The sequence below is a fragment of the Panthera tigris genome, chromosome E2 (genome assembly GCF_018350195.1).
Source record: "Panthera tigris isolate Pti1 chromosome E2, P.tigris_Pti1_mat1.1, whole genome shotgun sequence".
NCBI classification, from domain to species: domain Eukaryota; kingdom Metazoa; phylum Chordata; class Mammalia; order Carnivora; family Felidae; genus Panthera; species Panthera tigris.
Genome location: NC_056674.1, coordinates 4369701 through 4386021, shown reverse-complemented (window position 1 = coordinate 4386021; position 16321 = coordinate 4369701). Strand labels below are relative to the sequence as shown.

Below are 16321 nucleotides of genomic sequence, written 5' to 3'. Positions count from 1 at the left end.
CTCCCTGGCTCATGATTGCACACGCTCTCTCTCTCTCAAAATAAATAGATTAAAAAAAAAAAAGATACAAATGTGGAAGTAGTTGTGTAACAGGTATTGTTTCATTTTTGTAAGACGAGAAATTCAAAGGGATTTGTTTTGTAATAATGTAAATATTCTTAACACCACAGTGCAAAATGGTTAAAAAGATAAATTTCAGGACTTAGGTTTTCAACCACAATTAAGAGTAAAATATACGAGCCCCTGGGTGGCTCAGTTGGTTAAGATCCGACTGAGCGTACAACTTCGGCTCAGGTCATGATCTCATGGTTCGTGGGTTCGAGCCCCACGTTGGGCTCTGTGCTGACAGCTCAGAGCCTGGGGCCTGCTTTGGATTCTCTCTCTCTCTCTCTCTCTCTCTCTCTCTCTCTCTCTCTCTCTCTCCCCATCCCTCCCTCTCTGCCCCTCTCCTGCTTGTACTCTCTCTCTCTCTCAAAAATAAACATTAAAAAAAAAAAGTAAAATATAAAACCTAAAGCTGAAGGGAGTGTGGGTGGCTCAGTGGGTTAGGCATCTGACTCCTGGTTTCAGCTCAGGTCATGATCCCATGGTGCCTGAGATGCAGCCCCAGATTGGGCTCTGTGCTGACAGTACAGAGCCTGCTTGGGATTCTCTCTCTTCCTCTCTCTCTGCCTCTCCTTCCCCTTCTCCCTCTCTCTCTCTCCCTCTCTCTCTCTCTCTCTCTCTCTCTCTTTCTCAATCCCTCTCTGTATCTCTCTGGCGTGCACGCATAGTCTCTGTCTCTAAAAAACTAAACATAAAAAAAACCCCAAAACCTAAAGTTGATACAACAAAGTTGAGTTTTAAAACATTACCTTCAATTCAAGAAGGTATTTTTCTCACAAAAGTCATATACGTTCATCCATAAATACATAATGAACAAAACAACCACTGACCCACTAACCAAGAGAAAGAAACAAGGTGAGTCATAAGCAAAGAATGTATGGGTAATATTTATATAGAAAAATACATAACTTTATTGGGAATTGATATATAGCTGATTCCAATTTGATTTAAACCCTACACTGTGGTAAAATGCACTGAGTTGAAAACTTATGCACAAACATAAACCATAGATAAAAAAACAAAAAAAAAAATTAATTCATGCTATGGAACCTATCATACAAAAGAAAGCATTGTTCAGGAATTCTAAAACAAAAATCAGACAAATTTTAGACCATGAAATTCTGCATAAAACTAATGTTTTAGGTGCACCTGGGTGGCTCTGTAGATTGAGTGTCCCACCCTTGATTTCAGCTCAGTTCATGATCCCACCAGGCTCCAAGGATGGAGCCCACGTAAAATTCTCTCCCTCCCTTTGCCCCTCCCCACGCTCATGCAGGCTCGCTCCCTTTCTCCGCTATGGGGCAGAATAGTGTAATATATATATATATTTTTTTAACGTTTATTTATTTTTGAGACAGAGAGAGACAGAGCATGAAAGGGGGAGGGTCAGAGAGAGGGAGACACAGAATCTGAAACAGGCTCCAGGCTCTGAGCTGTCAGCACAGAGCCTGACGCGGGGCTCAAACTCACGGACCGTGAGATCATGACCTGAGCCGAAGTCGGCCACCTAACCAACTGAGCCACCCAGGCGCCCCCAGAATAGTGTAATATTATGCAAGGGTGCTGAATGAGACAACCTAGCGTATTTGGGAACATAAACATGAAGCAATAGTTAAGTTTTGAAAGAATAACAAACCTTCAAGGACATATTTTTAAAGTTTATTTCTTTAATGTGTGTGTGAGAGAGAGAGAACAGAAGTAGGGAGGGGCAGAGAGAAGGGGAGAATCCTAAGCAAGCTCCACACTATCCGCACAGGTCCTGATGCGTGGCTCAAACCAAAGAACCATCAGATCATGACCTGAGCCAAAATCAAGAGTCAGACACCTAACCAGTGGAGCCACCCAGGCACCCCCAAAAACACTTTAAAATGGAATTATTATCTCTAAGGAACTGTTTAGAACCACACGTGTTATCCAAAATACTCTGTAAGGTTTTAAATTCACAAATCATGCATTTGCAGGGCGCCTGGCTGGCTCAGTTGGTTAAGCGTCTGAATCTTGGTTTCAGCTCAGGTTATGATATCACAGTTCATGGGTTCAAGCCCCACATCTGGCTCTGCATTGACAGTGCAGAATCTGCCTGGGATTCTCTCTCTGTCCCTCTCCCACTCTCGCTCTTTTGTTCAAAATAAATAAACTTAAAAAAAGAAAGAAAGGAAAAGTTGGCTAAAAAAAGAGCTGAAGTTACCTTAGGCTCTTAAATTTGTAACATTCATTTTTCCAATGTTCCATTAATTGTGGAAGCAAAGCTTCTAGTTTTGTTTAGGGGTATTCATTTGCTGGATTGAATACTGAAAATTTTAGCCATCTTTTCTCTAAGGGTGAGAACAAATTGGTCTGCAAAGTTCATAATGTCCAGTTCCATCTTGGTCCTTGTAACTAAAAAAGAAAGATCCTGGATCAGTCCATTTACATAACATAGTTAAATACTACCACATGGGTGAATTCCACATCTAAAGACCAGAATTTTCTTTAAAGAAACGGACTTGGAAACAATCATCAAAACTAAAAGGAAACCGATGGGATGGGAGAAGATATTTGCAAATGACATTTTAGATAAAGGGTTAGTATCCAAAATCTATAAAGAACTTATCAAGCTCACCACACAACAAATAATCCAGTGAAAAAAATGGGCAAAAGACATGAATAGACACTTTTCCAAAGAAGACATCCAGATGGCCAACCAACATATGAAAAGATGTTCAACATCACTCATCATCAGGGAAATACAAATCAAAACCTCACACCTGTCAGAATGGCTAAAATTAACAACTCAGGAAACAGCAGGTATTGGCAAGGATGTGGAGAAGGGGAACCCTCTTGCACTCCTGGTGGGAATGCATATTGGTACATACATATATTCGGCAATCAAAAAGAATGAAATCTTGTCATTTGCAACAATATGGATGGAACTAGAGTTATGCTAAGCAAAATAAGTCACTCAGAAAAAGATAAATATCCTATTATTTCACTCATGTGGAATTTAAGAAACAGAACAGATAAACATAGGGGAAGGGAAGGAAAAAGAAGATAAAAACAGAGGAAGGCAAAGGACAAGTGACTCTTAAATACAGAAAATTAAGTGAGGGTTGCTGGAGGGGTGTTGGGTGGGGGGATGGGCTAAATGGGTGATGGGTATAAAGAAGGGCACTTGATGGGATGAGCACTGGGTGTTATAAGTGATGAATCACTAAATTCTACTATTAAGATCAAAAAAATTAAAAAAAAATCACAATTCCCTCTTAATTATAGAGAACAAACAGGGTTAATGAAGGGAGGTGGGTGCGAAATCTGTTAGATGGGTGATGGGCATGAAGGAGGGCACTTGTTATGACAAGCACTGGATATTGTATGTTAAGTGATAAACCACTGAATTCTATTCCTGAAACCAATATTCCACTGTATGTTAACTAAACAGAATTTAAATGCTGGGGAGGAGAGGGAAGGAAAGAGGAGAGGTAGGGGAAGGGAAGGGAGGGGAAGGGGGAGGAGGAGGGATAAGTGAAGGGAAGATGGAGGGGGGAAGAGAGGGGAAAAGAAGGGAGGGGAAGGGAAGGAAAGAGGAGAGGTAGGGGAAGGGAAGGGAGGGGAAGGGGAGGAGGAGGAGGGATAAGTGAAGGGAAGATGGGGGGGAAGAGAGGGGAAAAGAAGGGAGGGGAAGGGAAGGAAAGAGGAGAGGTAGGGGAAGGGAAGGGAGGGGAAGGGGGAGAAGGAGGGATAAGTGAAGGGAAGATGGGGGGGAAGAGAGGGGAAAAGAAGGGAGGGGAAGGGAAGGGGAGGGGAGGGGAGGGAGGAAGTTAGACTTCATTGTAATCATCATGAAGGGATTCATAGGGCTTTTGTGTACAAGACTGAATTTTGTTCCGATCCACAGGATTGGGAAAAGCCATTATAATTGATAGGTGGGGTCTTCCAGGGACCCTTTTAACGTCTTGCCTAAAGTTAGCAGTCTTTCTTTAGGCCCCATTTATGATGCTCCCAGTGGATGTTCCCATCCAGTGTATGGCCTGGCCCTCACCAATAACCAGGTTGTTGAGAAACCAGGTTGGGAAGGTTGGATCACCATGTTAAATTCTTCACCAATTATGGGCATCCCCAGTCACTTTAGGGAATTCTTTCACTGTGGCTCCAAGTTCAGCCTTACTCCAGAGAACATAAGAAACTTTGGGTCGACCTAGGTCCTCAGAGGACTCATCTTTAAAGGGGCAGGTTTTAATAGGTTCATGAGAGGAGGCAGCAGAGTGAACTTCAGGGGAAAAGGAAGGTGCAGCAAAGGGATGGAAGGGAGAGGACAGAGGAAGATGCTCAGGAGGTGGGGCCTGAGCACAAGTGGCTTCCTAGTTAGTATCTGTTGACATCGAAGGTGGGGGAGAAGACTACAAATCAGCAACTCTTTTTTATCCTTTTAATTGTTTGCTTACCTTATTTCACTGAAAAATTATATATATGTTAGCATGAGGCAATATTACATTCTTGATAGGGTTTGGAACCTTCAAAATACAAAAATAGAAATCCTATTCCGTCTTGTTGATTTCAGAATCATAGTTGTGCAACTCAGCTTTGATTAAAGTAACTCTGGAAAGTTCAAAGAATCCAGTAATGGCCACCGGAGTTCTAAATTACCTCTGGTTAAGTCCGTCCAGATGCCCAAGCAGAAGGAAAGTATCTTTTATTTCTTTTTTTGAGAGAGAGTGAGAGAGGTGGGGGAGTGGAGTTTGAGCCAGGGGCAGGTACAGAGGTAGACAGAGAATCCAAAGTGGTCTCCACACTGACAGCAGAGAGCTGGATGCAAGGTTCGAACTCGAGAACCATGAGGTCATGACCTGAGCTGAAGTCAGACGCTTAACCCACTGAGCCACCCAGGTGCTCCAGAAAGTATTTTTTAAGCATAAGGAAGGCGTCTATTCCTTCAGCTGGAATAGAGGAGTAGCACCCATGAGCAAGGTCAAGTCCACCCCTTCCTGTTGGGTCTACTGACGTGCAGGGGAAGAATGCTACAGCGTTGAATGATTCTTGATATGATCTCAAGACTTGCTGGCATCAGAAAAGGCCACTGCCTACCATGGTCAAGTTTGATCTTCTAGGAACATGGGGTTCCTGGTCTCCCCAGCATCAGTGGTCTGTTGAAATCTCAAAGAAGCTACAATTAGTCAAGGTATAAGCTAGCGAGCATAGGTCAGTGGGTTATATGTGTGCAGCCACTGTAGTGCTTAGAACAGTTATAGTCTGAGAAAGACTGTATTTGGACAATAACATAGATACGTTATTAAGTGTTCATTAAGCTCTCACTCTATGCACACACACAGGTTACATGGTGCTGTGCTGGGAACCTCGGGAACATGTATGTGAGTTAATCTTCACCACACTTTGGGGCTTGAAAATAGGTGTCCCATATTTCCCCCAGAATACAGATGCTGGGCCCTGCCTTTCTGTTTGTTTTGTTTTTTCCTTAACACTGATTATATAAGATTGGAGCAAAATATGGATTAGAGGAAGATACAAAAGCCTGAACTGGAACTTAAGAAGTTGAGACTATTGACTAAGAGTGAAATTGGCGGGGCACTTGCATAGCTGAGTCAGTTGAGCATCTGACTTTGACTCAGGTCATGATCTTGGGGTTTGTGTGTTCAAGCCCCGCATCAGGCTCTCTGCTGTCAGCTGGAGACTGGAGCCTGCTTCGGAATCTGTGTCTCCCTTTCTCTCTGCCCCTCCCCTGCTCATGCTCTGTCTCTCTCCCCCTCTCAAAAATAAATATTTTTTTTTTAATTTTTTTAAAGAATCAAATTGCCATGAGATAGACCTGGAGAACGTAAAATCTCAACTGTATGTACAGAGATTCCACACACATGTAAAAATTGCAAAGACTGACAAAATAAATTAATAACGTATTTGAGGAAGAGAAGAAAAGTAGGAGCCTGGGACTTTAAAGAGAAGGCAGGCACTTCAACGAAAGATGAAAGAGAGGAAATATTTGGTAAACAAATATTCTCTGAGCCACTCAAAAACAAATAGGGCATAGAGGACTTTGCTCCAACAGGCCATACTAGGTTCCTCGCTGTTAATCACACCTAGTTGATGTCACAGTATATTTGTGTGTGGTGACAGCAATCATCCTGGGGCAGTTTCTCTATCTAAATTCTTTTTAGGCAATGAAGCGGGAGATAAAGACGTTTCCTGAATCTGTTGGATGCAGATTGCTTTTTAACTCAAAATGAGCTTTCTGCCAAAGCGGCCTGTCATGGGGCAGCCTGGGCTTGGCCCATATAAACTGGAGGATATTGCGTGGAATTAAATACAACACAGAGAAAGAAAAAAAAATACTGTATGAAATCATATAGAATCTTAAAAAAGTTCAAATCATCAAAGCAAGGATTAGAGTATTAGAAACGTTGAGATAGTGGTCCAATGAAAATGTGGAAGTTAGGGACTCCTGGGTGGCTCAGTCAGTTAAGCATCCAACTTTAGCTCAGGTCATGATCTCGTGGTCCATGGATTTCAGCCCTGCATCAAGCTCTGTGCTGACAGCTCAGAGCCTGGAGCCTGCTTCGGATTTTGTGTTGTCCACTCTCTCTGCCCCTCCCCCACTCACGCTCTGTCTCTCTCACTCTCAAAAATGGATGTTAGGAAAAAAAAAAAAGGAAAGAAAATGAGAAAGTAGTGGGAACCCTCACTAAAATGGAGTCAGGAAGTTTCAGCAGGGGGAGCTCTCAAACCCTATCACTCATAGTCAATGGCAGATCCAAAGAGAAGGTCTTGACCTTCCACAAACTTGACCTTGGAGGTAGCTTATACTCTACTATTCCAGCCACAGGAAGAGATGTTTTTCTCATTTCTCCCAGCCAACAGCTCAACCAATGAAAATCCACCGTCCTTCAAAATACCAATTTAGTCTAAAGGACTTTGAGTTTATAACAGACTTCCCAACTTACTCCTGTCTCTTCAAAAAGCATGTCTCTTGTTTCTTCCCTGGACCTGCCTATGGTTTTGCCACAGCCCATACATATATCCCTAATTACAATTCTTTGTTATTCCCAAATAAACCCTTCTTCTGCTGGTAAAATAACTGGCAGGTTTTTTTCTTTTTTTTAATGTTAATTTGTGTGAGAGAGAGGCAGCACAAGGGGGTAGGGGCAGAGAGAGAGGGAAACACGGAATCTGAAGCAGGCTCCAGGCTCTGAGCTGTCAGCACAGAGCCCGAAGCGGGATTGAACTCACCCCCCTCGAGATCATGACCTGAGCCGAAGTTGGACGCTTAACCGACTGAGCCACCCAGGCGCCCCAGTAATATTCATTTTTGAAGTTAAATGTTACAAGATTCACTCATGCTGATGAGTAAGTAGTGGACTTCTCCTGTAACAGCAGAGTGACTATAATGTATTGGACACTTGCAACTTGCTAGGAGAGAGCATCTAAAGTATCCTTGGCACACACAGAAAATTCTTCACTCTGTGGGCTGAGGGATAGGCTCATTAGGTGGATTGTGGTAATCGTTCTGTAGGCAGATAAGGTTAGGGGTCTACAGAAAAAGGAAGACAAGGCACAGATTTCCTAACATAAGACAAGTCCCTTTAGACCCCCAGCCACGTTAGGATCTAGACCAGCACTACTTACCCAAAGCCCATGTTTGGTGAACGTCCTGGGATATGTCAAAATTGCAGAAAAGTAGACATCAGTAGTTAATGATTTTAAGGCAGCCAAATGTAAAAACAAATATGCACTACCAGGCCAGGAGATAGTCTAGTCATAACAGAGATAATAAACCCACGGCAAAACTTCCACTGCTGTTTCCAAAGTAAAGATGGACTTCACACACATTCTTGAATGGTTTTGGGGGAATTAAACCCCTCTGAGCATCCAAATACCAGACTGAAAGAGCCACAGAATGGATGATGACCACCCACGGTGGCCCTGTGACTTCAATCAACCAGGATCTGGACTCTTGCCAACGTGGGATGACTTTTGAGTGAGCGTATACTAAAATGTCCTTTGCCAGGCCCCTTCATAAATATGCATATGCCACTAGCTTAAAACTTCCCCCAAGTCTTTTGTCTGGGGGAGTCACCATTTTAGGAAATGTCCTTGGGGTTCTTATTTGTTGCAAGGAAAACCTGTCTTTTTCCTATTCTTTGGCTTGGTGGTGTCTTTTGGCTCAACCCCCACCAAGAGGTGAAACCACATTCGGGTTACAATTTAAGAATATATACGGATATTTGCTTTCTAAACCTTCAACAACAACTGGATATTCATGAATGGAAAAGAAGATGCTGAAAGAGGAAACACAAGAAGCAGAGAATTTAATAAAAAGGACAGAAATTTAGGCACCAAAATATGTAGTTCTCTGTTCCTATATATCTGTATTCGGGTTTCAGCAAAAAGTGAGTACTTACTTTGCAATTGGGAATAGGCAGCCAAGCAAATTTTTGATCTCCTTTAATCTGTTTGTGTGAAGGGAGAGCCCAGAGTGGGGCCAGACCTGGAAAATTTTCAGAAGGTAGATCTGGGTGGGGCTGTGGGGGGATAAAGGTTCTAGGCTTCTGATCTCCCTGCTTATGGTATATTTCCAGTTCTGTCTTCCTGACTTTGTATAGGGGACAATGACATTTTAAGAGCTGCCCTAAAATGTGCTCCTGTTGATTATTTTGAAATTAAAGACACTTACGAAACAGCCTACACCTGGGGCACCTGGGTGGCTCAGTCGGTTGAGTGTCTGACTTGGGCTCAGGTCATGATCTCACTGTTCATGGGTTTGAGCCCCACATCAGGCTCTGTGCTGACAGCTCAGAGCCTGGAGCCTGCTTTGGACTCTGTGTGTGTGTCTCTCTCTGCCCTTCCCTGCTCGTGCTCTATTTCTTTCTCTCTCTCAAAAATAAATAAACATCAAAAAAAAATTAAAAAGAAAAGAAACAGCCTATGCAAAAAGAACACTGACTCACATTTAATTGCAAAACAGAAATATCAGTCTCCATGTAATAGATACCTTTCCAGCACCAAGAGGTAAAGAGACATTCTGTCACCAAAGACAGAAAAGAGCTGAGGTCTGCATGAACAAACCTTACTTTTCATTAATTTATTACCACTACACAATTTCCATTTAATTCCTTACTAACTGAAGGCCCAAACAGCGGTTTCCTTTATGCTGTCAAATCCTCACAGACTTATTGTCTCTTTCTCTACGAAGTATAAAAACTATTTGCATTGGTTATTTCTATGGTTTTCAATTTCATTATTGGGCTTTTATGCGCATGTAATTAAACTTTGAGATTTTTTGTCTCCTATGACTGGTCTCAGTCAATTTGATTCTTAGACCAGCTAAAAGAACCTTGAATGGTAAAGGAAAATTATTTCTCCCCAACAACGTTTTCCCTAAAGTCCTAAATAACTTAAAGTGCAGGGTTGAATATCTGTTCAAGCCCATCTATAAAGAATTAGCAATCTATCTGCATACATGATGAAATTCTTTTCCATCTGGGTTAAGTACATTCTAAATTTGATCACCTTTTTTTAACACCTTGTTTCAGTGCCAAAGGTGATGGCCATTGTGTCATACCCTGGGACACACTGGAGGTAAAAATGGTCATTTTCAATGACGAGTTTGTGTCCATTCGTGCTAAAGGCGATTTTGCTTTCAGTGGCTACAGGAGAGCTCTGGTTAATAAGATGGAGGAGAAGTGTCTACGGAGGCAGGACTTCCCTGAATTTATTAGAAATGACCTCAAATCAAAATTTGTATGTACTATCAGACTCTTTCCTTATTCCTTCTTAATGCATGAGATACAGTTTGATGCCTGATGGTGGGTAATCCTATTGAGGCCATGAGAAATCAAGGATAAACACAGGGGTGCCCGGGTGCGTCAGTCAGTGAAACATCTGACACTGGTTCAGGTCATCATCCCACCGTTCGTGAGTTCGAGTCCTGTATTGGGTGAGCTCAGCCCCACGGTGAGCCCCCCTTGGGATAAGTCCCACTTCCCTCTCTCTCCCTCCCTCTGCATCTCGCTCAATTGCTCCCTCTCTTTCTTATTTAATACAAGTGTTACTCTTTTCTTGGTATAGCTGAACAGAAACTAACAGCTACAAAATGAAATTATTATATTTTCATTCTATCAATGTTAAATGTGAGCACCACCTGCTACCCACCACCATCATAATATTGGTTTAAACAACTCAGAAATTATTTCCACTCCATACCCAACATGTGTAAGGGCAGCAAGAGCTGTGAAGGAACATGGAGATTTCTGGCCCAAGATTGGGTGCGCTGTTTGAAGCAGAAATGCTCACTGCCTGCTCAACTAATCGGTCCCTGGCACCGAGCCCAGACCATGAGACGGTACTAATCACGGGGCTGAGTGGGAGTGAGGGACATACCTGCCAGCGACGTCTGCATCACTGGAAGGTCATCCATCTACACGGTATTTCCATCATCCAATACCCCACTTACTATCCACTGTCACTAATCTAGGCATGAGAAAGTTCGGTAATCGGTCACTCGACAGCATCTGGTCCTCAGTAACATCCAGGAATTCATTTAAATTATGAAGAAAAAAGGGCACCTGACTGGCTCAGTCAGTAGAGCACACAACTCTTGATCTCAGGGTTGTGAGTTTGACCCCTACATTGGATGTAGATAGAGATTACTTAAAATCTTTAGGGGCACCAAGGCTGGCTCAGTGGGTTAAGCATCCGACTTCGGCTCAGCTCATGATCTCATGGTTCGTGGGTTTAAGCCCCTCATCAGGCTCTGCACTAGCAGTGTGAAGCCTGCTTAGGATTCTCTCTCTCTACCCCTCTCTCACTTGCGTTCTCTCTCTCAAAACAGATAAAACTTAAAAAAAAAAAAATTTGAGCCCTGGTTAAACTTTTTCTCAGATAAACAGCATTGATCGGATCTCTCTCCATTTATAAAGGCCCTGGTACTTTTTTAGGTTTGAGTCCTCACTGATGTGGTTTGAAGTGTTGGGGATGGAGCCAGTGGCCAAGAAAGAAATCTTGAGTTGTCTTTGGTGCAAAAAGTTGTTTTCGTTGAAGCATGGGGACAGCACCCATGGGTAGGAAGAGCTGCACCGGGGTTGATGGATGACTGATTATATACGTTCAGGTTGGAAGGGGGTTAAGGATAGCATAAGTCTCTAAAGAATTTTGGAAGCAAGGTTTCTAGGACCTTGAGGGAACTAGCTGCTGTTAGGAAAAAAGGTCATTTACCACTGTTTAGTAAAAACTCAGTCATAAGACCCTTCAGATGTACATCAGGGGGTCATAAGCTTGGAAGATGATTGCCAACATAGATCTTGGGGTGGGGGTGGAGATAAAGGAAGTCTCCAAAGGAATTCTTATATGTTAAAGTGGACTTACAGGGGGGTGCTTGAGTGGCTCAGTCGGTTAAGTACATGACTTCGGCTCAGGTCATGATCTCACTGTTCGAGTTCGAGCCCCATGTCGGGCTCTGTGCTGACAGCTCAGAGCCTGGAGCCTGCTTTAGATTCTGTGTCTCCCTCTCTCTCTGCCCCTCCCCTGCTCGCACTCTGTCTCTGTCTCTCAAAAATGAATAAACGTTAAAAAAAAAAACTTTTAAAAAAAGTAGACTTACAGAATCCTGCAGGGACGGGGGGGTGGGGGAGGGGGCAGATAATGTTAAGCTACAATTCTCTCTTTCCCTTAGCAAAGTGTCAACATCAAGGCAGCTGAACTCGTAGAATAATGTCACTCTGCTTGTCTCAAGGACTTGTCAAGGGGCTGTGGGCAGTAAAGAAATTTCTCAATTGCCTTTGTTTCCCCCATTAATCCCCCTTAACAATCTTTACCCTTAAATCTTTAAGTGTGATGAGGGTGGAAGGTCTCATCTTCTGTAGCTTCTTCCTGCCAAATAAGGGACGTAGAGATGTCCCTACCTATGAGCCAACACTGGTCAGTTGGGGACTTATATATATATAGGAGTTACAAAAGCCAGAGGCAGATGAGTCCAAGGGAGACCGCACGTATGGACCTTCCCGAGTGGAAAGGATCATCTGTCAGATTGAAGCTATGGCAGTCAAAGAGCCTGGGCGCCAGGTGGAGGAGAGACATGGGAGAAATCAACAAAACCTGATTAGAACACCAAAAAGAAAAAGCAGCTCAAAAAAGAGTCCTTTGATAGGTGACATAAATCTTCTTCGAATCCAAGAGTTTGACCAATCGTTAAAGGAAAGAGAGGGATCATTTAAAGGGCCAACTTGAGCATTCACATCTGTTCGAAACCCAGAAATATGTTTGTAGTAATCTGGAATGTATGCCCAGCACTGTCTTTGTGATAGCACATGTCCCCGTTTCTGCAGCAGTTAAAACATCTAATGCCATTTTATTTTGTAAAACTGCCTTATGCATTTGTGTCCCTTCAGTATTTAACAGGGAAATGCTACTTTGAGTGTCATTTAAGGCTTTGACCACGTACTTATTTCCACGTACCAAACAACATCCTCCAGTCCCAAAGAGGGATCAAAGATGGTCATACCAATGAAACAGAACATGCCCACTGTTGTTTTACACGTAGAAGGTCCGCTGGGTTGCTAATGGTCCACGCATCCAGGCAACACCCAAAGTACAGGGGCTTATCCAGCCTGGGTGAAGCCATGGCCACAAGTTAGAGCCACACAGACACTGGGTCCCATTCAGGGCTCATCATCTAATTCTGGGCCTCCTTGAACTACAGTTAGGATATCACGGGCCAGGGAGGGTGGGTGATGGGTACTGAGGAGGGCACCTTTTGGGATGAGCACTGGGTGTTGTATGGAAACCAATTTGACAATAAATTTTATATATTGAAAAAAAAAAAAAAAGATATCACGGGCCATTTGGTTTTGGAGGGCCACCTTTCCAGAGCACTGTGGATACAAGGCCAAAAGTAAATAGCAATTAATTTTTTAAGGCCTGAGCTGTTTGCTAAGTTTTATCTGTACACTAAAAAGGATGGTCTGTTGTCATTTTGTGGAGACCAAAGTCATCCAAATCTAGGGACAATTTCTCCTAGCAAGGTTTTTGTCACCTCGATGGCCTTTCTACTCAAATGAGTAGCCTGGTATAAACCCTGTTTTACCTTCCATTGGCTATTTGGTGGAGGGTGGGGGATAAAGATTTTTCCCTCATTATTAACAAGCCAGTCCTGTGCATTTTTTGAACATACTCGTTCCTGGGCTATGTGAATGTTTCAGTGTTGAATAGACTGGTGTTATGGACTTTATTGGAGTTAGACTGGTTTAAGACTTAGCATTTGTTTATTTGGTGCTGCCCACTTGGCTGCAGGGCCTGCCAAATTGTTTCCCTTAGATCCTAAGGTCATATCTTTTTGCTGTCTTTTGAGGCGAATAACAGTCACCTCCGTCAGCAGATGTACAGCCTCAAGAAGAGTAATCACTTAGGGCCCATATTTGATTGGGGAGTTGTTATGACTTGATTATAATCCCCTTTCCTTCCAAATTGCCCCATGTAAGATTAGGAAGGCACACTTAGCTTATTTTGAGGTCCTATGCCAATTTTAAAGCACAGACGAGTGCTGTTATCGCTGCTTTTGGGGCAGATCTATTTGCTGGGAGGGCTTTGGCTTCAACAGTTTGAATCAGACTGACTACAGTCTATCCAGCTTTTCCTATGCCCTTTTCTCCCATGAAACTTCTGCAGGGGCGCCTGGGTGGCTCAGTCGGTTAAGCGTCCAACTTCAGCTCATGTCATGATCTCACGGCTCATGAGTTCGAGTCCCACATCATCAGCACTGAAAGCAGTGAGCCTCCTTCAGATCCTCTGTTCCCCTCTCTCTCTCTGCCCCTCCCCCGCTCGCGCCCGCACGCTGCTCGCTCTCTCAAAATTAAACATTAAAAAAAATGAAGTTTGACAAGTGTTAGGTATTATTTGAGGTATGTCTAAGAGCATAGCCTGGTATTTAGTAAGTCGACCTCCCATCATCCACTGGTGGCCTTTGGTCTCAAAGCACTCTGGCCCTGATGTGGAGTCATTATTTTCAGGGACTGTCCCACTGTTAAGTCTCGAGGCTTCTTCTACCAGGAGGGCTGTAGTGTGCTTGGATAAAGCCTCTATTTGGAATTGCACATCAACAGAGGTGGTTCCTGGGACAAATAGGACTAAGGAATAAAACCATCAAGAAGCTCTCTTTGAGGTCTAGCCTTACCAGTATCCTAATTATGAGGAATCCCTGACAAGTGGGAGAAGACTTGTCTCAAGAGATCAGGGCATCCCCAAGTACACCATCCAGTCCAATCATAAGGAAAGTTTAGTCATCCATTATGCCCACAAGTCCATAGTTAACCCCACGGAGTGGGGTACGCTCTGGCTTTTAAGGAGAAATTTTTCCATTCCAGCCACACAGAACTGATCAAGGTGATAGCTGAGTGACATAATTATTGAGGACTCTATCCCATTTTCCAGCTGTTCACATATTCACATATCCACAGGGTCCTGTTATCCCCAGAGAATAATAGGCATGAAGACTGTCTATACATGAGCTATTGTGTCAATTTCTCTGAAGTTCACCTCAAATTGTCCGGCCTGGGCAAACAACAAACAACCAGAACTGAATACCCGTAAAGATCAGTTATTGAAACATAGTTTTTTCTCTCCATAATCACCCTTATTTCCAGAAACAGCCAAATGAGGGCTAATTTGATTGAAAAACAAATCCAATTTTTAACAAACTTGGCCTATTATTTACATAAACTCAGTAAGAATAGTCATTGACCATACAGATCTTTTAAAATCGTTTTACTTAGGGGCGCCTGGGTGGTTCAGTCAGTTAAGGTCCAACTTCGGCTCAGGTCATGATCTTGCTGTTTGTGAGTTCAAGCCCTGCATCAGGCTCTGTGCTGACAGCTCAGTGCCTGGAGCCTGCTTTGGATTCTGTCTCCCCCGCTCACTGCCCCTTCCCCCACTCGTGCTCTGTTCTCTCTTTCTCTCTCTCTCTCTCTCTCTCTCTCTCAAAAATAAACATTTAAAAAAGTCTTTTTGGGGGGCACGTAGGTAGCTCAGTCGGTTGAGCGTCCAACTTTGGCTCAGGTCATGATCTCACAGTTAACGGGTTCAAGCCCCGCATCGGGCTCTGTGCTGACAGCCCAGGGCCTGGAGCCTGCTGCAGGATTCTGTGTGTGTCTCTCTCTGCCCCTCCCCTGCTTGTGCTCTCTGTCTAAAAAATAAACATTAAAAAAAAAAATGTTTAATTTGCTTTACTTGAACTTCTCATGAGGAATCTAGATTGAACTTTTAGTAGCCTCTCTAGGCCAGAAGCCAAGCCAAGTACTTGCCATCAAACATGCCTGCAATATCTATAGATTTGGGTGAATTCCTCTGCTCAAGATCCCCAAGATATCCTCAGATTCCTGCACTCGCCAGGAAGTGACATTCTCTACTCACCTGGTGAGGCTGCTGGGAACTTTGTAAGAAGGTATCAGGCCAACATCCCCACGGGGCACCATTGGCTCCGTGTTTCATAAAGTCAACATCAATTCCTTAAAGCCATCTGGTCATATCTGAGTCTATGCATGTCTCTCAAATACGACATTCCAGTCAAAGCTTTGGTAAAATAACCAATGTTTCCAATGGTGTCCTGTTGCAAGGAGAATAGATTCTTTATGGAACTTTTGCAAATAACTATGACTGCCAAGGAAGAAAGCATCCTCACTGAGACTTTTTGAATTTCAGAGGGTTCAGGTAGAGAGAAAAGTTAAATGTTTCAATTTTTTCACAAAGGAATATTTTATCATAGAAAGTTTCCTTAATCTGGAAGAGCAAACATTAGAGAATCAGCAATGTTTCAAAGAAGAGTCATAAAAACTAATCGTTTAGTTCATTTTGTCCCATGTTACTAATTCTTCAATTTGTTTTTTTTTTAATTATTTTTTTTAACGTTTTTTTATTTATTTTTGAGACAGAGAGAGACAGAGCATGAACAGGGGAGGGTCAGAGAGAGAGGGAGACACAGAATCTGAAACAGGCTCCAGGCTCTGAGCGGTCAGCACAGGGCCTGACGCGGGTTCGAACCCACAGACCGCGAGATCATGACCTAAGCCGAAGTCAGACGCTTAACCAACTGAGCCACCCAGGCGCCCCACTAATTCTTCAATTTGAATGCAACCTTTTTAGTTCTGGAAATTCTTACCCATTTGAGTTTTAAGATCTTAAAGATATGTATTTGTCCTAAAAGTCCTTTTTATGAATCCCTTTATATGCTCTGTAAGAGCAC

The 16321-nt window shown here is 43.0% G+C and overlaps 1 protein-coding gene across 12 annotated transcripts in view; it reads right to left on the bottom strand.

Annotated features, from left to right (window-relative positions):
- The window catches only part of LOC102955340 (zinc finger protein 429-like), a 79507-nt gene that overhangs the window by 27497 nt on the left and 35689 nt on the right, over window positions 1-16321 (bottom strand). For 4 of the 12 annotated variants that reach the window (XR_006211644.1, XR_006211645.1, XR_006211643.1 and 1 more), the window contains 2 exons: window positions 7717-8578; window positions 2294-2484 (listed from right to left, as the gene is read on the bottom strand). The exons of 2 other annotated variants lie outside the window; for them this stretch is intronic. The gene's annotated coding sequence lies outside the window, so the exon portion shown is untranslated. Of the gene's footprint in view, window positions 1-2293; window positions 2485-7716; window positions 8579-15492; window positions 15825-16321 lie in introns of those variants that run through there. 6 more of the 12 variants (XR_006211640.1, XR_006211646.1, XR_006211642.1 and 3 more) reach the window with 6 other exon arrangements.